The 22953-nt window shown below is 39.6% G+C and overlaps 1 long non-coding RNA gene across 3 annotated transcripts; it reads left to right on the plus strand.

Annotated features, from left to right (window-relative positions):
* The first annotated feature begins 314 nt into the window (after positions 1-314).
* LOC120478526 (uncharacterized) lies at positions 315-12040 on the plus strand. 3 transcript variants are annotated; one of them, XR_016146839.1, is made up of 6 exons: positions 315-898; positions 6066-6294; positions 8311-8403; positions 8495-8519; positions 8608-8671; positions 9510-10631. It is a non-coding gene; the product is annotated as an uncharacterized LOC120478526 (long non-coding RNA). The 3 variants fall into 3 exon arrangements; XR_016146841.1 differs by lacking the exon at positions 8311-8403 and adding an exon at positions 11900-12040 and having other exon boundaries at positions 769-898; positions 9510-11131; XR_016146840.1 differs by lacking the exon at positions 8311-8403 and adding an exon at positions 11528-11842 and having other exon boundaries at positions 769-898; positions 9510-11271.
* The last annotated feature ends 10913 nt before the right edge of the window (positions 12041-22953 follow it).

Below are 22953 nucleotides of genomic sequence, written 5' to 3' on the forward strand. Positions count from 1 at the left end.
GCTGTCGAGTCACTGATGGTATGAAGTGTTAGTACACCTGTCACTCATAATTTAAACTTATAAACGTTAATACAAGATCATGGAAAGATACCATAATAGTCATAATGACAAAACAGAAAACATAACTTTAGATCATTGGTTTGTTTACATCATAATACAGGAAAAAGGAACAATAACAAGGCTAAATATCTTTAAATAGTTCTTCATAATACATGAAAAATTTTGTTGTTATAGGTCTGAGGGATGAAACGAGGTATATTCATCAAGAAAAGGAGGAAAACTTAAATGAGAAACGTTTAGGGTATAAAATAAAGAAATTAACAACATATATTCAAGAGGTGACGATTTGGGGGTTTCTTAATAAAAAAAAATATCAGCTGTTTCTTCAACAATACCACAACAAAATGAGAAAGTTTCATCAATGTCAAGATATTTATAGATAGAAGAATTAAACGTGTCGCTGTTCATTTCTTTGCGCTTGTGATATGATGATAACACGTCGTAGTAGGTCACATGATAACGTCAACATGGCAGATGTCCGGTTCTCATTCATACTCAACGAGATTTGGCTATAAAGTACCTACTCTTTTAGCGCTCGTTGAGTAAGTACTTATTGAAATTAAGTACCTACTCATTGAGTATGCGGTTTTGGACGCAGCCACTGGAACGCACTTAAGTCCGAATCTCGCGACAATTACTACGTCACCCAGGTAATTCTCGCCTACTCTTTTGGATTCATTCATACTTTTTTGCTCGCCTACTCTTTTTCCCATACTAAATAGTAGGAAGTATGCGGTTTGGAACGCAGCCACGGATCAGAAATCCAAAATGGCGGCCACGTGCAACTAGCGCTCTACTCATGATTGACTGTGTTGCTACTGTTATATCTTTTTTGCAGGTAAGATTACTTGTGTCTAAGTCAAATGGGTCCACGAACAGTGATGTTTAGTATTTGAGTATTTAGGATTTATGTTAAGTAACGTAAGTTTTGAGCACGAAATTGTTATCACCCGTGGATAGAGCGTGATCAGAAACAATGCGGCAATGAAACTTCGTATGTGAAACGATAATTGGTATTATGCAATGGAGATAGAAAGACAGTATGCACAGTACTGTTATTTAGAGGTTGTGTGATATTGATGGGTAAAATAATAGTTTAAGTTAGGGATGGCTGACGCGAAACAGACGTTCCGAAGCTTTGCGAGATCCCGAAGCAAAAATGATTCGAAACACTGATCCGAAGCGTGATTCAAAACACCCACAGTCACGTGACAAAGGCTAAATGAAGCTTCTAAGTGTTTCATCAGGTGGAGTGCTCCGCCGAATCAGGGTTTGATTGATAGGTCGGTCGGGAAGGATCGCGTGAGCAAAGTGCGCACAGAATGCCTATTCTTAAAGTCTTGTGCTGTTTTATGAAGGCAAAAACCCATATGGTTTCGATTTAAGTTAATTGACAAAATATAACGCTAGAGAGAGACAATGTTAGTTTATACTTTTTACATCTCATGTTCGGCAAAAGTCAGGCTCGGACTCGAGCACATGAATCGTTCTTTCAAGAACTATGCGCTCTACGATCTACGCCACTGCAGCTATTCGTGATTGGCCTGTTTTTGCTTAAAATACCCCCCCCCCCCCCAATACATACACACACACATATATATATATATATATATATATATATATATATATATATATATATATATTTTGTCTCTAGCGTTATATTTTGCCAATGAACTAAAATCGAAACCATTATATGGCTTTTTGCCTTCATAAAACAGCACAAGACTTTAAGAATAGGCATTCTGTGTGCACAATATGGACAGATTAATAGAAACAACAGAGGAGAAATTAATATTTTTAAATAAAAATCTATAAGAAAGTGAGACATTGTGGCTTGATTTGTTTTATTAATATTAATTTTTCATGACCAAAATAACATTATGCAATGTGAAGAGACAACAGGTTACAAGCATCATATATTTAAAAAATACAATAATAAAAAAACACATTGTTGTAAAGGTCGTTTCAGATCAACACCTGCAATTGACCACTAGGTGTCACCATGGAGACGGGTGTCGGATTGATTCGAAGCCTCGAAACAATATAGCACATTTGCTTCAACTGTTTCATTGCTTCACAAAGCCTCGATCTGCCCATCACTAGTTTAAGTGACGCGAGTTCAGTAACACACGTGGAGTTCGCGGGTGTCCGCCATTTTGCGCAAGTTGCATGCAGCGGGGACATTAGAGTTAAAGGGCAACTCCACCCATTTGCATTAATCTTTCCATTGTAGAAACCCAGTGGTTTCACGACGCGTCATCAAACCGGAAGTCGGCCATTTTGGAGGCACTCCGCATCACAATAAGCATAGGCACTGAGCTATATCTCGAACGTCGTCAAGGAAAATGTTTAATTATTGCCGTGTTTCAGGTTGTACCAATAGGAAAAACCAAGAAAAACATTTGGAATATTATCGACTTCCAAAATTTATTAAAAACCAAGGAGAGGAATGCCAGAAGTTATCAGAGGAAAGGATGCGCTTGTGGTTGGCAGAGCACAACAGAACACAGATATATTAAAGAAAAAAGACTTATCAGGACACTTATAGTTATACACTTTACACTACTATAAATTATACAGTGTAATATAGTACAATAGACTAACTGTAAACACAATTTTGTATGTAACTTGAGTATAACTTTTATTTGTCAAAATAGCTTTACAAAAATATCACCACCTAAAAAACAAATGCCAAAAATATTTAAAGAACATTTCACAATTACAGAAAAGGTGCACAATTCAATATATCAGGATATGCAACTGAAGAAAGAATCACCGGGTTGTCATGGATCTAAGAAGAGGGAGCTAACTCGTAGGGATCTGCACCGCCAATAAATCGTAATTTCTCAAAATATCGCGCCTTTTCTTGTGGCCCAAGTCCTTCCCTATATGCCTTTGCATCTTGGACGCGTTTTGGTGAGCTTTTCAGTTGTTTAGACATGGCTATAATTCACTTAAAGTATCCAAAGCGCACAATACTCCATTGTGCTCCATTCAGTTGTTTACACCGAGTACCTCCAAAATGGCCGCGCATCCGGGTTACCGCCCAGAACGTGACGTCGGTGAAACCCCTCTATACTATTGAATGGTCGTGCAACACTTTCTCATTTTCCCCTGAGACGAGAGAAATCTGCTATTGACCTTTTTCACTTCCTCCTACAATGATGCAAAAATAGTCATTTTATGTCATAGTAGGAGGAAGTATAAGAGAGGGGGATTTCTGGAAAAACTACAAGCACAAGATCTCACCCTTTCAAACCCACCCATAGGGGGTTGGACCTAATGTGCTAACAGACCTATCACAGATCAGTGCCAGTGCGTCTGATTTCACCGCAGAAATGTTTTGAAAATATGGACGAAGGTACTGAATACGCAGACGGATGCATTATGTAGGATTGGCATTACACATCTTTTTTGGAAGCTAAGCTAGCAGGCTGTTGTCTTGTGGAGAAAGCTGAGTTATAGCTTTAGGTGTTACCATCCTCTTTTTCCCGGATATGTCCGGCCATCGATGTCCGGGATTCAGCTTTTGCTTTCTGTAGTTACAGCTTTTGTTTTAATCTAACTGAATTCATTCTGATTGCTGAATCTGAATGTAGTGTTTACATGAACGCTAAACAAGTGATCGGTTGATGTGGGTTTTAACATTGCTAAGAAAATTCCCGCTCCTCCGTGAGCGATACAAGACCAGTAACTTACGTCTCAGTTGCCGCTCATCGGTAATCACGCCACCGGCCTCGCGTCGTTCTCCACACAGCTCTCACTTGTCCCGCTCGCCACAGTAAACATGGTGAATGACGACTGTACAACGCAAAAGCCGAATCCCGGGAATATAGGGCGATCTCGGAACGCATTTTCAGGCAGACGCATCACGGAGACTCACTAGCCTAGACTTGTTGTTTACCTACTGTGCGTTTACCGATAGGCGTGGCCTCCAGCGAAGCAAGTGCATTCTGGGAGTTGTTGTTTTTCATCCACATAAGGCACAAATACATTTTCTGTCTTTTCTCAGTCTAGAAAGCTCTAAATTCAAAAATAATTCCACATTTCTTCTACATAAATTACCCATTTTAAATACACATGAATCTTTCCAGAGGTGGAATGACCCTTTAAGGGAAACTCAAACGAAGTGATTTGCTCGATAATGGTATAAAAGAGTCGTGAAATGTGACATAAGAGAACGTTAAAGTGTAATGTGTTATTTAGAGTTAACAAGTCATGCTGAGAAAGAGAATGTATGTACTTTGGAAAGTGTTTAACAGACAAAGGGAAATGTATAGGTTCAAATTAAGTTTAACAAGGGTTATTTGTTATTTTTGATATGGGGCGAGATATACTGTATGTTCACATGTTTGATTTGCAAACTGAAGTGAATGTTAATTTAGGTTAGTGAGCGACAGGGAATGTTATAATGAGCAATTATTAAATGTCATACTGAATGTGAGAATGCGCACAATATAGCAGTTAATGCAGAGACGAGCAGATAACACACCAAATTGAGATGCTCCACTGATGATTGACTGTGTACTGTTAAATCTGTCTTGCAGGATTGCATGCAAAGCCCCAATATAAAATGTGTTGCACCAGAAACGACGTCTGCTCCTTTCTAGATGTGTAACATAGTTGTAGAAAATGAACTATTGATATCGGCGAATTACAATGTTTGATAAAGATGGGTTTGATTATTCTTTATGTTCCTGCAATTTTACTGTATCATTTGAGAAATAATATTTTAACATTAGACCACTTTTATTCTTTCAGTATACAGTCTGTAACAATCTGTTTCTAGCAGCAAAATGTCAGTGCCATTGTTTGGTCTCAAGATGCACATTAGTAATGTTTTTTAAAGGACCACACTTGCGGTCTTTGCACTTGTGTACTTGCACGATGTAGGTATTTCCTGCATTTAGCCCAAGTGTTCAAGTAGGTGTGATGACTAGATTACCCAATGGGACACACTTATAGTGACACAAAAATGCAAGTGTTTACAGAGCTTTATTTAAATTTTCAATTCTTTGCATTTTAAAATCAACAATGTCTGGTTAGTAGTCCCAATGTAACAAAAGGCATAATTAAAAAATATGGTGCTTTTAATTAAGTGATGCAAATGTGCAAAATACACATACCATACTCATCTTTGCAACATTATAATGACACTTTAACAATGTGTTTTTCTACCAAATTACATGTAAAATGTAGTTCATTTAACTTACAGTGGAATGTTTTCCTCATCATCTTGTGATTTCAGTGCATGTGAGTTCCCGCACCTAATGCATGATGGGATACGCTCCAATGCGGTATTCAAGATAGTGTACATTTAGTGCGTGTTCAGGGCGTTGCGCGGATAGTAACAATCGGTTTTGAGTGTAGTTCACCCAAAATGAAAATTACTGTATGCAAAAAAATTCAAGTTTATAGAGTTTTAGTGTCGGTGGTACTACATTAAACTACTGTATTATGTTGAGTATAATAAAGCAATGAGGGGATATTTGTCAGTCCTGATAATGCCAAATGTCCTATGTTACCAATAAAATATAAATCTAAATATAATTCTGTATTTTCAGCTTCAGAATCATGAATTCTTTTTATTCCGGTGTCTGTGGTCCCGTGCATTGGTTTCCCAGCACCAAGTCCAAACCTTTTCATTTCCACTCCCAATGTAATACCAAATTTAGCATTTTAATCAACAGTAATTTCTTTGTTTACCTTTTACCATATGTCTTGCAGTATCGCAATATCATTCGATATTCGGAGTTCACTATTATGATATATTTCGAATCCTAACATGAGGGTATCGTTACACCCCTAGCCCAAAAGCTACTTAAATGCCCTAATTGAACAACGGCCTATTCCTGGCTTAATCCAATCCCTGTCTGTGAAATCAGACCTTTGAGATTAATTAACTTAAAAGTTACTTTAGATAGAAAAGGTGGGCATAAACATTTAAAATGTGTAAATTAATATAAAAACAAACTCAGTATGTGTTTTCTTATTGATTTTGTCAGATCTCCTCCTTCAGTGATGCTCCTCCTCCTCCTCCTCCAGTGAAGCTCCTCCTTCAGTGAAGCTCCTCCCACTGCAGTTCACCAATAAACGGAATATTCCCCTCAGCTACAAGTGAAGACGAGCATCAAACCATCAGGAAGAGCTAACACAAACACAGAGTTTATTGAAGGACACTGAGAACATGAGATCCAGAACACTGCAGAATGAAACACACTGAAGAACAAAGAGGTTGGTGTTAATTCTTGATTCTGTATTAAAGGCACAGTATGTAAGTTTCGCCACTAGAAGTCGCTTATTCTAAACAAAGGCATAGCTTGATGATGCCGTGAATGAGCGTGGAATAATTGGAGGTCTCCAACCGACCACCGCTTCGTCAGGGCGACTGGCCCCCCACCCACTGACCGGTCCCCACGAACCCACTATTTGTCCAATAACCCACTATATTTACCAAACGTCCCGTTACCACTCTCGGGCCATGCCCCCGTCCCACAAACCCACTATTTGTCCAATAACCCACTGTATTTTTAAAACATTTTCCGCAGTTCATTCAATATGCTGCAATTGGACGCGATCCCACCGGCAAGCTATTGAATGGGGATTTGGGGGAGTATTTTTGATAGACATTTTAATTAAAGTTTCTGTCGTGATAACTATTTTCCCGCACTCAGGAGACCACCCCGGGGTCCGTACCACCAAGCGCCATCCCAGAATCCACTGTCCGCGAACCCACTATTTGTCCAATAACCCACTATTCTTAAATGTACTAACCCCGGCCTTCATGCAATAAGCTGCAATTGGACAGAATCCCGCCTGCAATCTATTGAATGGGGATTTCGGTAGTGGTTTTTTTTTTTTTTGGACATTTTAATTAAAGTTCCTGTCATGATAAAAACTATTTTACTGCACTCAGCTAGGGCCCCTGAGTCCGTAGCACCAAGCGCCGTCCCATAATTCCACCGTCCACGAACCCAATGGCATAACTGCTACGTGGGATCTCAATATCCCAGCTCTGGAAGGGTCTAGAGCCTCCATTTTTGGACTCAGGTCTAAGTCCCATGGCCCTCTATCAGAATCCAGAGTTTCAAGAAGATTGGAGAAACTTATTTTTTCGCACCGAAAAAAAAAAACGACAGGGGTACCACTGTCGTTTGTTTTTTTTTGAGTCGAAATTTTGAGTTTCTCTGATCTTCTTGAAACTCTGGATTCTGATAGAGGGCCATGGGACTTAGACCTGAGTGCAAAAATGGAGGCTCTAGACCCTTCCAGAGCTGAAATATTGAGATATTTATAATGGCATAAATGCTATGTGGGATCTCAATTTCTCAGCTCTGGAAGGGTCTAGAGCCTTCATTTTTGCACTCAGGTCTAAGTCTCATGGCCCTCTATCAGAATCCAGAGTTTCAAGAAGATTGGAGAAACTTATTTTTTCGCACCGAAAAAAAAAAAAACGACAGGGGTACCACTGTCGTTTTTTTTGGGGTCGAAATTTTGAGTTGCTCTGATATAGGCAAGGTCTGCTCTCTCCCACGCATGTTTACCGCTTTACCATTAACCGTTTTATACCTCGACGGTTTATTTGCCAGGAGTTATTGTTCGGCTTAAGCAAAATGTGGGTTTCTATTATACTCCAGCGGCAAAGCACAGCTAAAGCCTTTAATATCCATTTATGAAGATATTCATTTCATATTCAGCGAAATTCATGAGGTAGAAAATGTTATTATAGAGCCCATAAAAGCCAAAATGAGCCAATTGAGAAAGAAAGTTTGCATGTGCCTTCTGTGAGCACCGTCTCTCCAACCAAATGCCAAAAGTATTTTTTTCCAAAAGGAAGTCCACTGTTTTCATGACCATTGTCTTTTCACACAAAATGACTTGATTATCAGAAAACCTGATTAGCAAAGCCCAACTCATGCCATAGGTTGCAGTGTAGGGCTGCATTTTCATACCTGTAGGTCATTTTCTTTGTTCTGAAGCACGGATTTAATTTTTTACTCGTTTGGTTTGCTTTCACAAAGCAACATTTCAAAGTGTACCAAAATGTGTTTATGCAAGCCACGTGTATAAAACGATCCTCTTATTGGTCAGAGTTCAACCAAAGAGTTTAGAAGAACAAGAAGCAAAACTCTAGGTGGCGCTTCAGGAGCGCGGCCGCCATTTTGGGGTGAAAATTCCAACTGGAGTTACTGGACAACAGCATAGATAACAGTTTTTTTTAGGTAGTTTTTTCTTCTAATGTTTCCCAAGCGGCAAAATTCTAATCTGAAAAATGAAGCCTACCCGGAAGTGGGAAAAACTGCAATACATCGAAAATCCGCTAGAGGCCGGTCCCAAAAGGGGGTGAATATCCATAGACCTCACATTAAAATGTCCGTTTTCACAGTATCAATTCATATGTTTACAGTTTGACTTTTATTGTATTTTTCGATAGGTTCTGAGTGCCTGACAACTGTGAGGTGAGTGAATTTTTTCTGACTCGTTAGTTTAGATCGTATTTGGATATAAAATGTATGAAAAATAAGGGCGGTTAACTTTGATTGACAGCTGATAACGGGCTGCGCCGAGTGGAATTGGACGTCTTGGCCATGATCTGACACGACGCATCTCTGTATCCTTTCTGAAACATTTGTATTTCTGAACATTTGTATTTTGTATTTCTCAAGATTTTCTAATATGGCGCCGCCCATACCCCCCATAAACCTGTTCTTCAGAAAGTCTATGAGTGACGTCACAGACGCTTTGTCCATTTTTTTTACAGTCTATGGTATTTCCATTGTATGCAACTTTACATATTTACTACTTATATTAGTTACCAACTCCATTAGGCCTGAAATATATTTTGTACGTTTTAATCCCCTGGATCATGCTACAAACATGATGATCATTGATGCGCTGTGTTCGTTATCCTATAACTTTAATTGCCACTTTGAACAGTGGCTGTGTTTTTTTTGTTTACATAGTTTTGTTTTAACGGTCATTAATATAAGATAATACTGCAAAATACTTGTGTTGCAATGGAGCGTTCACTTTTTGTCAATATACGTTCTTTGGTTCAACCGTTTTCATTCCTCAAGATGGACAGAGATAATCGCTCCGCTGGCTTTGTTTATTCGAATGTAGCCTTAATTCCTGCTCTGACTGATAAATTAAATATTAAAAAATATATTACATTTATGAAGCAAGTTAGGCTTCGTCAAGACAGCATTCTTGCAGCACGGAATACTGCACACGTTTCTCTTATGAACTGTCTGAGATTCATTCTTTGGTAACACTTTACTTGAAGGGGTATGCATAAGACTAACATGATGTACGTTATGAATATGAAGGAAGGTTTATGCATGTTTGTGACAACTGTCATTAAGTGTCTTTTGCTCAGTTATGAAAGTTTTAATGCAAATATGACATTGTTTGAGATGTCTTTGTTATGACACCTTGACATTACCAAGCAGGGATGGAAATCAACTCTTTTGTCCACCGGCGGCCACTGTGGATTTCAAAATCGACCAGCCACTCGACGTTTTTACTAGCCACTTTCTTGTTTTTAACCGACAATGTGTAACTGGTAACACTTTACAATAAGGTTCATTAGTTAATGTATTTACTAACATGCACTAACCATGAGCAATACATTTGTTACTGCATTTGTTCATCTTTGTTAATGTTAGTTCATGAAAACACAGCTGTTCATTGTTTGTTCATGTTAGTTCACGGTGCATTAACTAATGTTAACAAGATTTTAATCAAGTATTAGTAAATGTTGAAAATAACATTAACAAAGATTAACAAATGCTGTATATGTGCTATTCATTATTAGTTCATATTAACTAATGTAGTTAACTAATGTTAACTAACGAACCTTATTGTAAAGTGTTACCGTGTAACTGCATGTGAAAGTTAATGTGTATCTACATGTGAGTTAATGTGTAACTGCATGTGAGAGTTAATGTGTAACTGCATGTGAAAGTTAATGAGTAACTGTATGTGAGAGTTAATGTGTAACTGCATGTGAAAGTTAATGAGTAACTGCATGTGAAAGTTAATGTGTAACTGCATGTGAAAGTTATTTAGTAACTGCTGTGGAAGTTGATGTGTAACTGCAGTGAAAATCTATGTGTAACTACAGGTGAAAGTCTGTGAGTAAAGTGCATGTTACTGTTGATGAGTATCTGCAGATGAAGTTTATGAGTAGCTGCAAGTGGAAGTTAATGTGTAACTGCTGGTGAAAGTTATTGAGTAAATGCTTGCGAAAGTCATATGTGTAACTGCGTGTGATAATTAATGTGTAACTGCAGGTGAAAGTACGAGTAACTTGAGGTGAAAGTATGAGTAACTTGCAAGCGAAGTTAACGTGTAACTGCAGTGAAATGGTGAGTAGCTGTACGTGAAGTTAATGAGTAACTTGCAAGCGAAGTTAATGAGTAGCTGCATGCGAAAGGCAACGAGTAACTGCAGTGAAAGTTAATGTGTAACTGCATGCGAAAGCTAATGTGTAACTGCAGTGAAAATCGATATGTAACTGCATCGGAAAATGTCCAGTAGCTGCATGCGAAAGGTAACGAGTAGCTGCATGTGAAAGATATGAGTACTTGCATGTGAAAGACGAGTAGCAAGCATGTGAAAGGTAATGAGTAACTGCAAGCGAAGTTAACCGGTAACTGCATGTGAAAGTCTATGTGTAACTGCAGAGAAAGTTGATGTGGAACTGCATCTGAAAGTTGATGAGTAATTTGTAAGCGAAGTTTATGAGTAGCTGCATGTGAAATGATGAGTAACTGCACTGAAGTTAATGAGTAACTTGCAAGCGAAGTTGATGAGTAACGGGCATGCGAAAGGCGACGAGTAACTGCTTGTGAAAGTTGATGTGTAACTGCATGTGAAAGCTAATGTGTAACTGCAGTGAAAATCGATATGTAACTGCGTGAGAAAGTTGTTGAGTAATTGCAAGCGAAAGTTTACGAGTAGCTTCATGTGAAAGTTTACGAGTACCTGCCTGTGAAAAATGATGAGTACCTGCATGTGAAATGACGAGTAACAGCATGCGAACGATAATGAGTAACTGTATGTGAAAGTTAATGTGTAACTGCATGTAAAAGTTAATGAGTAACTTTATGTGAAAGTTAATACTGGTAGGTTGGTTTGTGTAACTATGTGAAAGTTAATACTGATAGGTTGGTTTATGTGTAACTATGTGAAAGTTAATACTGATAGGTAGGTAGGTTAATGTGTAACTGTAAGTGAAAGTTAATACTGGTAGGTAGGTTAATGTGTAAGTGTATGTGAAAGTTAATACTGGTAGGTAGGTTAATGTGTAAGTGTATGTGAAAGTTAATACTGGTAGGTAGGTTAATGTGTAAGTGTATGTGAAAGTTAATACTGGTAGGTAGGTTAATGTGTAAGTGTATGTGAAAGTTAATACTGGTAGGTAGGTTAATGTGTAAGTGTATGTGAAAGTTAATACTGGTAGGTAGGTTAATGTGTAACTGCATGTGAAAGTTAATACTGATAGGTAGGTTAATGTGTAACTGCATGTGAAAGTTAATACTGGTAGGTAGGTAGGTTAATGTGTAACTGCATGTGAAAGTTAATACTGGTAGGTAGGTAGGTTAATGTGTAACTGCATGTGAAAGTTAATACTGGTAGGTAGGTAGGTAGGTTAATGTGTAACTGCATGTGAAAGTTAATACTGGTAGGTAGGTAGGTTAATGTGTAACTGCATGTGAAAGTTAATACTGGTAGGTAGGTTAATGTGTAACTGTATGTGAAAGTTAATACTTGTAGGTAGGTTGGTTAATGTGTAACTGTATGTGAAAGTTAATACTGGTAGGTAGGTAGGTAGGTTAATGTGTAACTGCATGTGAAAGTTAATACTGGTAGGTTGGTTTATGTGTAACTATGTGAAAGTTAATACTGGTTGCTAGGTATGTTTGTTAATGTGTAATGTGGGATCACATTATAAAATAAATGTTTTTCTCCAAAACACGTTGGCCACAATTACTCATACCCTTTTATTAAATACCTTTTTGCAATCTCTTTTTGCCAAGATAACTGCTCTGAGTTTTCTTCTATAATGCCTGATGTGTTTGCACAACACCTGACCTGAGATCAGAGACCATTCCTCCATACAGACTCTCCAGATCCTTCAGATTCCCAGATCCATGTTTGTGCTTCTCTTCAGTTCGGACCACTCATTTTCTATAGGGTTCTGGGACGGTCATGGCAGAAGCTTCATTTTGTGCTCCCTAACAAATTTTTGTGTTGATTTTGATGTTTGTCTTGGATCGTTGTCCAGGTGGCAGATCCAACCATGGCCCATAATAAGATTTCTAGCAGAAGGTGTCAGGTTTTGATTTTTTATCTGTTGATGTTTAATAGAATCCACAATGCCATGTATCTGAATAAGAAGTCCAGGACCTCCTGCAGAAAAATAGGTCCCCAACATTAAAGATCCAATGGTTTATTAAATTGTACACATGGGGTACTTTTTATCCTCATGTCCACCAAACTATCTAGTGTGCTTACTGCCAAAAAGCTCTTTTTTTAGTCTCATCTGACCACAGAACCCTGTGCCGTTTGAAGATCCAGTCGTGTCTGACACCTGAATATGCTGGAGTTTGTTTTTGGAGGAGTGAGGAGGATCTTTCTTGAAACCCTCTCAAACAACATGTGGGGTTGTAGTGGTTGTTTGATATATTTTTTTTATTTAATACTGGTAGGTAGGTAGGTTAATGTGTAACTGCATGTGAAAGTTAATACTGGTAGGTAGGTAAGGCAAGTTTATTTATATAGCATATTTCATACACAATGGCAATTCAAAGTGCTTTACATAGAAAACATTAAATAATCAAAAATAATCAGAATAATTAGAACAGTTTAGAATAAAACATGAAAAATAAAAATTATTATAAAAATAAAATACAGTAAATAATTAAAACAATTTAGAATCAAAAATAAAACGTAGTACGCAGTAACAGTCGGACGAACAGTGGCAAAATGCACAGCTAAACAGATGTGTTTTGAGCCTGGATTTAAATGTGACTACTGTAAGAGCTCACCTGATCTCTTCTGGAAGCTGGTTCCAGTGGCGGCTGTTGGCATAATAGCTAAAAGCAGACTCTCCATGCTTAGAGTGAACCCTTGGTGTTTCTAGCTGATGTGAGTGATCTAGGTAGGTAGGTTTGAATAAGCATCAAAAAATGATTTGTGCACTATCAACATTTCCATTAGTTTTTTTTAAAGTGCCTACTAGGCTGTTTTTATTTTGCAGCTCTCCTACAACAGGTTTACATTAACCCAATGTCAAAAGCACTATTTTACTCATGCTGCACATCACTTCACTTCTCAAAGCAGACTGATCTCATGAAGTAGCGTGTGACACGCCAATTCGTATTTCCATTTTTTGGCGTGCTATCAGTAAGGTTTAATGCCCGACGAGGTGTCTATTGTCAGGTTTTAATGGACGACGGCGAGGCGTGAACCGGCCGACGTGCAGCGGAGGACGAAGTCCATTAAAACCTAACAATGGACACCTCGGAGGGCATTAACCCGCTTATACCATGGTCACTTGCCAATTAAAACATTTTTAAAACATTAGTTTATATTTTAATTAGGCTAAATCTAGTTTTTACAAATAATAACTTGCCTGACGGTTTATTTAGCAACCGGAGATATTTATAGTCCGCTCAGCTTGTAGAACCCTTAGGTTCAAAAATGCATTTTTTTTTCATGAAACACAGGTAGGCATATAGTTATTTTTTTATTACACATAAAACAATTAATCAAACAAAAATCAGAAAAACACACACAAAAAAACAATTAGTTCTGAGCACCAGTGATTTGCGCTTATATATGGCAATAAATTAATCAGATCAGAGAGGGTCATTTGCCTAGCTACATTCTAGCTTTTTTATTTACAATTAATTTCAACGTTTCCATTTATAGTGCAATTTGAAAAAGTCGGCCAGTCAGTAGGATCCACAAAAGCTGGGTAACTGCTGCCCATGATGGGCACTTGATGCACACAGTACGTTGCTCCAGCTTCGTCTCTCACGGACAGACGGAGCCGCCCGCAGACTGCTCTCGCATCGATGGCCTGTCACCGACATTATTTGACGGCTCTCCAGTCCAGCATCGGAGAGTCGACCTACAGCATACCAGTCGTCAAAGTTGCCATATTCTCCATAAATGTTAAAAGAAATAACGAAGTCGCTCATTGTTGTATTAGGCTATAGAATCTAACGTTAGATGTTTGTTTTGATAGACCTTTTTTGACTGCCTGTTGCTATGGTTACTCACAGCTGTTGTAGGCAGCGCATTTATTTATTTATTTCGAATAGTAAACAGGCAGTTTCACCAGAACTACTTTACTAGGTGTCCTCTATCACTTTTTAACGGACACCCTGCAGCCAATCAGAATCGAGTATTCACCCAGACCATGGTATAAGTAAGGGTTAATGCCCTCCGAGGTGTCCATTGTCAGGTTTTAATGGACTCCGCCGAAGTCCATTAAAACCTGACAATGGACACCTCGGAGGGCATTAACCCGCTTTTATACCATGGTCTGGGTGAATACTCGATTCTGATTGGCTGCAGGGTGTCCGTTAAAAGGTGATAGAGGACACCTAGTAAAGTAGTTCTGGTGAAACTGCCTGTTTACTAAATAAATGCGCTGCCTACAACAGCTGTGAGTAACCATAGCAACAGGCAGTCAAACGCTCTATCAAAACAAACATCTAACGTTATACCATGGTCTGGGTGAATACTCGATTCTGATTGGCTGCAGGGTGTCCGTTAAAAAAATATAATAAAGAGACATTTTTGGGTAGTTTTTTGGCTATTAAGTTTCGATATCTCAGCTCTGGAAGAGGCTAGAGCCTCCATTTTTGCACTCAGGTCTAAGTCTCATAGCCCTCTATCAGAATCCAGAGTTTTGGGAAGATTGGAGAAACGTAATTTTTCGCCCCCAAAGAAAAACGTAAGGGGTACCACTGTCGTTTTTTTTTCGGGCAAAATTTTTGAGTTTCGATATCTCAGCTCTGGAAGGGGCTAGAGCCTCCATTTTTGCACTCAGGTCTAAGTCTCATGGCCCTCTATCACAATCCAGAGTTTTGGGAAGATTGGAGAAACGTAATTTTTCGCCCAAAAAAAAAAAAACGTAAGGGGTACCACTGTCGTTTTTTTTTTTCGGGCCGAATTTTTGAGTTTCGATATCTCAGCTCTTGAAGGGGCTAGAGCCTCCATTTTTGCACTCAGGTCTAAGTCTCATGGCCCTCTATCAGAATCCAGAGTTTTGGGAAGATTGGAGAAACATAATTTTTCGCCCAAAAAAAAAAACGTAAGGGGTACCACTGTCGTTTTTTTTTTCGGGCCGAATTTTTGAGTTTCGATATCTCAGCTCTGGAAGGGTCTAGAGCCTCCATTTTTGCACTCAGGTCTAAGTCTCATGGCCCTCTATCAGAATCCAGAGTTTTGGGAAGATTGGAGAAACTTAATTTTTCACCTGAAAAAAAAAAACGTAAGGGGTACCACTGTCGTTTTTTTTTCGGGCCGAATTTTTGAGTTTCGATATCTCAGCTCTGGAAGGGGCTAGAGCCTCCATTTTTGCACTCAGGTCTAAGTCTCATGGCCCTCTATCAGAATCCAGAGTTTTGGGAAGATTGGAGAAACTTAATTTTTCACCTGGAAAAAAAAACGTAAGGGGTACCACTGTCGTTTTTTTTTCGGGCCGAATTTTTGAGTTTCGATATCTCAGCTCTGGAAGGGGTTAGAGCCTCCATTATTGCACTCAGGTCTAAGTCTCATGGCCCTCTATCAGAATCCAGAGTTTTGGGAAGATTGGAGAAACTTATTTTTTCGCCCAAAAAAAAAAACGTAAGGGGTACCACTGTCGTTTTTTTTTCGGGCCGAATTTTTGAGTTTCGATATCTCAGCTCTGGAAGGGGCTAGAGCCTCCATTTTTGCACTCAGGTCTAAGTCTAATGGCCCTCTATCAGAATCCAGAGTTTTGGGAAGATTGGAGAAACTTAATTTTTCACCTGAAAAAAAAAAAACGTAAGGGGTACCACTGTCTTTTTTTTTTCGGCCCGAATTTTTGAGTTTCGATATCTCAGCTCTGGAAGGGGATAGAGCCTCCATTTTTGCACTCAGGTCTAAGTCTCATGGCCCTCTATCAGAATCCAGAGTTTTGGGAAGATTGGAGAAACTTAATTTTTCGCCCTAAAAAAAAACCGTAAGGGGTACCACTGTCGTTTTTTTTTTCGGGCTGAATTTTTGAGTTTCGATATCTCAGCTCTGGAAGGGGCTAGAGTCTCCATTTTTGCACTCAGGTCTAAGTCTCATGGCCCTCTATCAGAATCCAGAGTTTTGGGAAGATTGGAGAAACTTAATTTTTCACCTGAAAAAAAAAACGTAAGGGGTACCACTGTCGTTTTTTTTTCGGGCCGAATTTTTGAGTTTCGATATCTCAGCTCTTGAAGGGGCTAGAGCCTCCATTTTTGCACTCAGGTCTAAGTCTCATGGCCCTCTATCAGAATCCAGAGTTTTGGGAAGATTGGAGAAACTTAATTTTTCACCTGAAAAAAAAAAACGTAAGGGGTACCACTGTCGTTTTTTTTTTCGGGCCGAATTTTTGAGTTTCGATATCTCAGCTCTTGAAGGGGCTAGAGCCTCCATTTTTGCACTCAGGTCTAAGTCTCATGGCCCTCTATCAGAATCCAGAGTTTTGGGAAGATTGGAGAATCGTAATTTTTCGCCCAAAAAAAAAAAACGTAAGGGGTACCACTGTCGTTTTTTTTTTTTGGGCCGAATTTTTGAGTTTCGATATCTAAGCTCTGGAAGGGGCTAGAGCCTCCATTTTTGCACTCAGGTCTAAGTCTCATGGCCCTCTATCAGAATCCAGAGTTTTGGGAAGATTGGAGAAACTTAATTTTTCGCCCAAAAAAAAAAACGTAAGGGGTACCACTGTCGTTTTTTTTTCGGGCCGAATTTTTGAGTTTCGATATCTCAGCTCTGGAAGGGGCTAGAGCCTCCATTTTTGCACTCAGGTCTAAGTCTCATGGCCCTCTATCAGAATCCAGAGTTTTGGGGAGATTGGAGAAACTTAATTTTTCGCCCTAAAGAAAAAACGTAAGGGGTACCACTGTCGTTTTTTTTTTCGGGCTGAATTTTTGAGTTTCGATATCTCAGCTCTGGAAGAGGCTAGAGTCTCCATTTTTGCACTCAGGTCTAAGTCTCATGGCCCTCTATCACAATCCAGAGTTTTGGGAAGATTGGAGAAACGTAATTTTTCGCCCAAAAAAAAAAAAAACGTAAGGGGTACCACTGTCGTTTTTTTTTTCGGGCCGAATTTTTGAGTTTCGATATCTCAGCTCTTGAAGGGGCTAGAGCCTCCATTTTTGCACTCAGGTCTAAGTCTCATGGCCCTCTATCAGAATCCAGAGTTTTGGGAAGATTGGAGAAACATAATTTTTCGCCCAAAAAAAAAAAAACGTAAGGGGTACCACTGTCGTTTTTTTTTTCGGGCCGAATTTTTGAGTTTCGATATCTCAGCTCTGGAAGGGTCTAGAGCCTCCATTTTTGCACTCAGGTCTAAGTCTCATGGCCCTCTATCAGAATCCAGAGTTTTGGGAAGATTGGAGAAACTTAATTTTTCACCTGAAAAAAAAAAAACGTAAGGGGTACCACTGTCGTTTTTTTTTCGGGCCGAATTTTTGAGTTTCGATATCTCAGCTCTTGAAGGGGCTAGAGCCTCCATTTTTGCACTCAGGTCTAAGTCTCATGGCCCTCTATCAGAATCCAGAGTTTTGGGAAGATTGGAGAAACTTAATTTTTCACCTGAAAAAAAAAAACGTAAGGGGTACCACTGTCGTTTTTTTTTTCGGGCCGAATTTTTGAGTTTCGATATCTCAGCTCTTGAAGGGGCTAGAGCCTCCATTTTTGCACTCAGGTCTAAGTCTCATGGCCCTCTATCAGAATCCAGAGTTTTGGGAAGATTGGAGAATCGTAATTTTTCGCCCAAAAAAAAAAAACGTAAGGGGTACCACTGTCGTTTTTTTTTTTTGGGCCGAATTTTTGAGTTTCGATATCTAAGCTCTGGAAGGGGCTAGAGCCTCCATTTTTGCACTCAGGTCTAAGTCTCATGGCCCTCTATCAGAATCCAGAGTTTTGGGAAGATTGGAGAAACTTAATTTTTCGCCCAAAAAAAAAAACGTAAGGGGTACCACTGTCGTTTTTTTTTCGGGCCGAATTTTTGAGTTTCGATATCTCAGCTCTGGAAGGGGCTAGAGCCTCCATTTTTGCACTCAGGTCTAAGTCTCATGGCCCTCTATCAGAATCCAGAGTTTTGGGGAGATTGGAGAAACTTAATTTTTCGCCCTAAAAAAAAAACGTAAGGGGTACCACTGTCGTTTTTTTTTCGGGCTGAATTTTTGAGTTTCGATATCTCAGCTCTGGAAGAGGCTAGAGTCTCCATTTTTGCACTCAGGTCTAAGTCTCATGGCCCTCTATCACAATCCAGAGTTTTGGGAAGATTGGAGAAACGTAATTTTTCGCCCAAAAAAAAAAAAACGTAAGGGGTACCACTGTCGTTTTTTTTTTCGGGCCGAATTTTTGAGTTTCGATATCTCAGCTCTTGAAGGGGCTAGAGCCTCCATTTTTGCACTCAGGTCTAAGTCTCATGGCCCTCTATCAGAATCCAGAGTTTTGGGAAGATTGGAGAAACATAATTTTTCGCCCAAAAAAAAAAAAACGTAAGGGGTACCACTGTCGTTTTTTTTTTCGGGCCGAATTTTTGAGTTTCGATATCTCAGCTCTGGAAGGGTCTAGAGCCTCCATTTTTGCACTCAGGTCTAAGTCTCATGGCCCTCTATCAGAATCCAGAGTTTTGGGAAGATTGGAGAAACTTAATTTTTCACCTGAAAAAAAAAAAACGTAAGGGGTACCACTGTCGTTTTTTTTTCGGGCCGAATTTTTGAGTTTCGATATCTCAGCTCTGGAAGGGGCTAGAGCCTCCATTTTTGCACTCAGGTCTAAGTCTCATGGCCCTCTATCAGAATCCAGAGTTTTGGGAAGATTGGAGAAACTTAATTTTTCGCCCTAAAAAAAACGTAAGGGGTACCACTGTCGTTTTTATTTCGGGCAGAATTTTTGAGTTTCGATATCTCAGCTTTGGAAGGGGCTAGAGCCTCCATTTTTGCACTCAGGTCTAAGTCTCATGGCCCTCTATCAGAATCCAGAGTTTTGGGAAGATTGGAGAAACTTAATTTTTCGCCCAAAAAAAAAAACGTAAGGGGTACCACTGTTGTTTTTTTTTTCGGGCCGAATTTTTGAGTTTCGATATCTCAGCTCTGGAAGGGGCTAGAGCCTCCATTTTTGCACTCAGGTCTAAGTCTCATGGCCCTCTATCACAATCCAGAGTTTTGGGAAGATTGGAGAAACTTATTTTTTCGCCCAAAAAAAAAATGTAAGGGGTACCACTGTCGTTTTTTTTTCGGGCCAAATTTTTGAGTTTCGATATCTCAGCTCTGGAAGGGGCTAGAGCCTCCATTTTTGCACTCAGGTCTAAGTCTCATGGCCCTCTATCAGAATCCAGAGTTTTGGGAAGATTGGAGAAACTTAATTTTTCGCCCAAAAAAAAAAACGTAAGGGGTACCACTGTCGTTTTTATTTCGGGCCGAATTTTTGAGTTTCGATATCTCAGCTTTGGAAGGGGCTAGAGCCTCCATTTTTGCACTCAGGTCTAAGTCTCATGGCCCTCTATCAGAATCCAGAGTTTTGGGAAGATTGGAGAAACTTAATTTTTCGCCCAAAAAAAAAAACGTAAGGGGTACCACTGTCGTTTTTTTTTCGGGCCGAATTTTTGAGTTTCGATATCTCAGCTCTGGAAGGGGTTAGAGCCTCCATTTTTGCACTCAGGTCTTAAGTCTCATGTCCCTCTATCAGAATCCAGAGTTTTGGGAAGATTGGAGAAACTTATTTTTTCGCCCAAAAAAAAAAACGTAAGGGGTACCACTGTCGTTTTTTTTTCGGGCCGAATTTTTGAGTTTCGATATCTCAGCTCTGGAAGGGGCTAGAGCCTCCATTTTTGCAATCAGGTCTAAGTCTCATGGCCCTCTATCAGAATCCAGAGTTTTGGGAAGATTGGAGAAACTTAATTTTTCGCCCTAAAAAAAAACCGTAAGGGGTACCACTGTCGTTTTTTTTTTTTCGGGCTGAATTTTTGAGTTTCGATATCTCAGCTCTGGAAGGGGCTAGAGTCTCCATTTTTGCACTCAGGTCTAAGTCTCATGGCCCTCTATCAGAATCCAGAGTTTTGGGAAGATTGGAGAAACTTAATTTTTCGCCCTAAAAAAAAACCGTAAGGGGTACCACTGTCGTTTTTTTTTTTGGTCCGAATTTTTGAGTTTCGATATCTCAGCTCTTGAAGGGGCTAGAGCCTCCATTTTTGCACTCAGGTCTAAGTCTCATGGCCCTCTATCAGAATCCAGAGTTTTGGGAAGATTGGAGAAACTTAATTTTTCGCCCTAAAAAAAAACGTAAGGGGTACCACTGTCGTTTTTTTTTTCGGGCTGAATTTTTGAGTTTCGATATCTCAGCTCTGGAAGGGGCTAGAGCCTCCATTTTTGCACTCAGGTCTAAGTCTCATGGCCCTCTATCAGAATCCAGAGTTTTGGGAAGATTGGAGAAACTTAATTTTTCGCCCTAAAAAAAAAACGTAAGGGGTACCACTGTCGTTTTTTTTTTCGGGCTGAATTTTTGAGTTTCGATATCTCAGCTCTGGAAGGGGCTAGAGCCTCCATTTTTGCACTCAGGTCTAAGTCTCATGGCCCTCTATCAGAATCCAGAGTTTTGGGAAGATTGGAGAAACTTATTTTTTCGCCCAAAAAAAAAATGTAAGGGGTACCACTGTCGTTTTTTTTTCGGGCCAAATTTTTGAGTTTCGATATCTCAGCTCTGGAAGGGGCTAGAGCCTCCATTTTTGCACTCAGGTCTAAGTCTCATGGCCCTCTATCAGAATCCAGAGTTTTGGGAAGATTGGAGATACTTATTTTTTCGCCCAAAAAAAAAAAAACGTAAGGGGTACCACTGTCGTTTTTTTTTTCGGGCCGAATTTTTGAGTTTCGATATCTAAGCTCTGGAAGGGGCTAGAGCCTCCATTTTTGCACTCAGGTCTAAGTCTCATGGCCCTCTATCAGAATACAGAGTTTTGGGAAGATTGGAGAAACTTATTTTTTCGCCCAAAAAAAAAAAAACGTAAGGGGTACCACTGTCGTTTTTTTTTTCGGGCCGAATTTTTGAGTTTCGATATCTAAGCTCTGGAAGGGGCTAGAGCCTCCATTTTTGCACTCAGGTCTAAGTCTCATGGCCCTCTATCAGAATCCAGAGTTTTGGGAAGATTGGAGAAACTTAATTTTTCACCTGAAAAAAAAAACGTAAGGGGTACCACTGTCGTTTTTTTTTCGGGCCGAATTTTTGAGTTTTGATATCTCAGCTCTGGAAGGGGCTAGAGCCTCCATTTTTGCACTCAGGTCTAAGTCTCATGGCCCTCTATCAGAATCCAGAGTTTTGGGAAGATTGGAGAAACTTAATTTTTCGCCCTAAAAAAAACGTAAGGGGTACCACTGTCGTTTTTATTTCGGGCCGAATTTTTGAGTTTCGATATCTCAGCTTTGGAAGGGGCTAGAGCCTCCATTTTTGCACTCAGGTCTAAGTCTCATGGCCCTCTATCAGAATCCAGAGTTTTGGGAAGATTGGAGAAACTTAATTTTTCGCCCAAAAAAAAAAACGTAAGGGGTACCACTGTCGTTTTTTTTTCGGGCCGAATTTTTGAGTTTCGATATCTCAGCTCTGGAAGGGGCTAGAGCCTCCATTTTTGCACTCAGGTCTAAGTCTCATGGCCCTCTATCAGAATCCAGAGTTTTGGGAGATTGGAGAAACTTAATTTTTCGCCCTAAAAAAAAAACGTAAGGGGTACAACTGTCGTTTTTTTTTCGGGCTGAATTTTTGAGTTTCGATATCTCAGCTCTGGAAGGGGCTAGAGTCTCCATTTTTGCACTCAGGTCTAAGTCTCATGGCCCTCTATCACAATCCAGAGTTTTGGGAAGATTGGAGAAACGTAATTTTTCGCCCAAAAAAAAAAAAACGTAAGGGGTACCACTGTCGTTTTTTTTTTCGGGCCGAATTTTTGAGTTTCGATATCTCAGCTCTTGAAGGGGCTAGAGCCTCCATTTTTGCACTCAGGTCTAAGTCTCATGGCCCTCTATCAGAATCCAGAGTTTTGGGAAGATTGGAGAAACATAATTTTTCGCCCAAAAAAAAAAACGTAAGGGGTACCACTGTCGTTTTTTTTTTCGGGCCGAATTTTTGAGTTTCGATATCTCAGCTCTGGAAGGGTCTAGAGCCTCCATTTTTGCACTCAGGTCTAAGTCTCATGGCCCTCTATCAGAATCCAGAGTTTTGGGAAGATTGGAGAAACTTAATTTTTCACCTGAAAAAAAAAAACGTAAGGGGTACCACTGTCGTTTTTTTTTCGGGCCGAATTTTTGAGTTTCGATATCTCAGCTCTGGAAGGGGCTAGAGCCTCCATTTTTGCACTCAGGTCTAAGTCTCATGGCCCTCTATCAGAATCCAGAGTTTTGGGAAGATTGGAGAAACTTAATTTTTCGCCCTAAAAAAAACGTAAGGGGTACCACTGTCGTTTTTATTTCGGGACGAATTTTTGAGTTTCGATATCTCAGCTTTGGAAGGGGCTAGAGCCTCCATTTTTGCACTCAGGTCTAAGTCTCATGGCCCTCTATCAGAATCCAGAGTTTTGGGAAGATTGGAGAAACTTAATTTTTCACCTGAAAAAAAAAACGTAAGGGGTACCACTGTCGTTTTTTTTTCGGGCAGAATTTT

Source organism: Pimephales promelas, chromosome 16, assembly GCF_988280905.1.
Source record: "Pimephales promelas chromosome 16, fPimPro1.hap1.1, whole genome shotgun sequence".
NCBI classification, from domain to species: domain Eukaryota; kingdom Metazoa; phylum Chordata; class Actinopteri; order Cypriniformes; family Leuciscidae; genus Pimephales; species Pimephales promelas.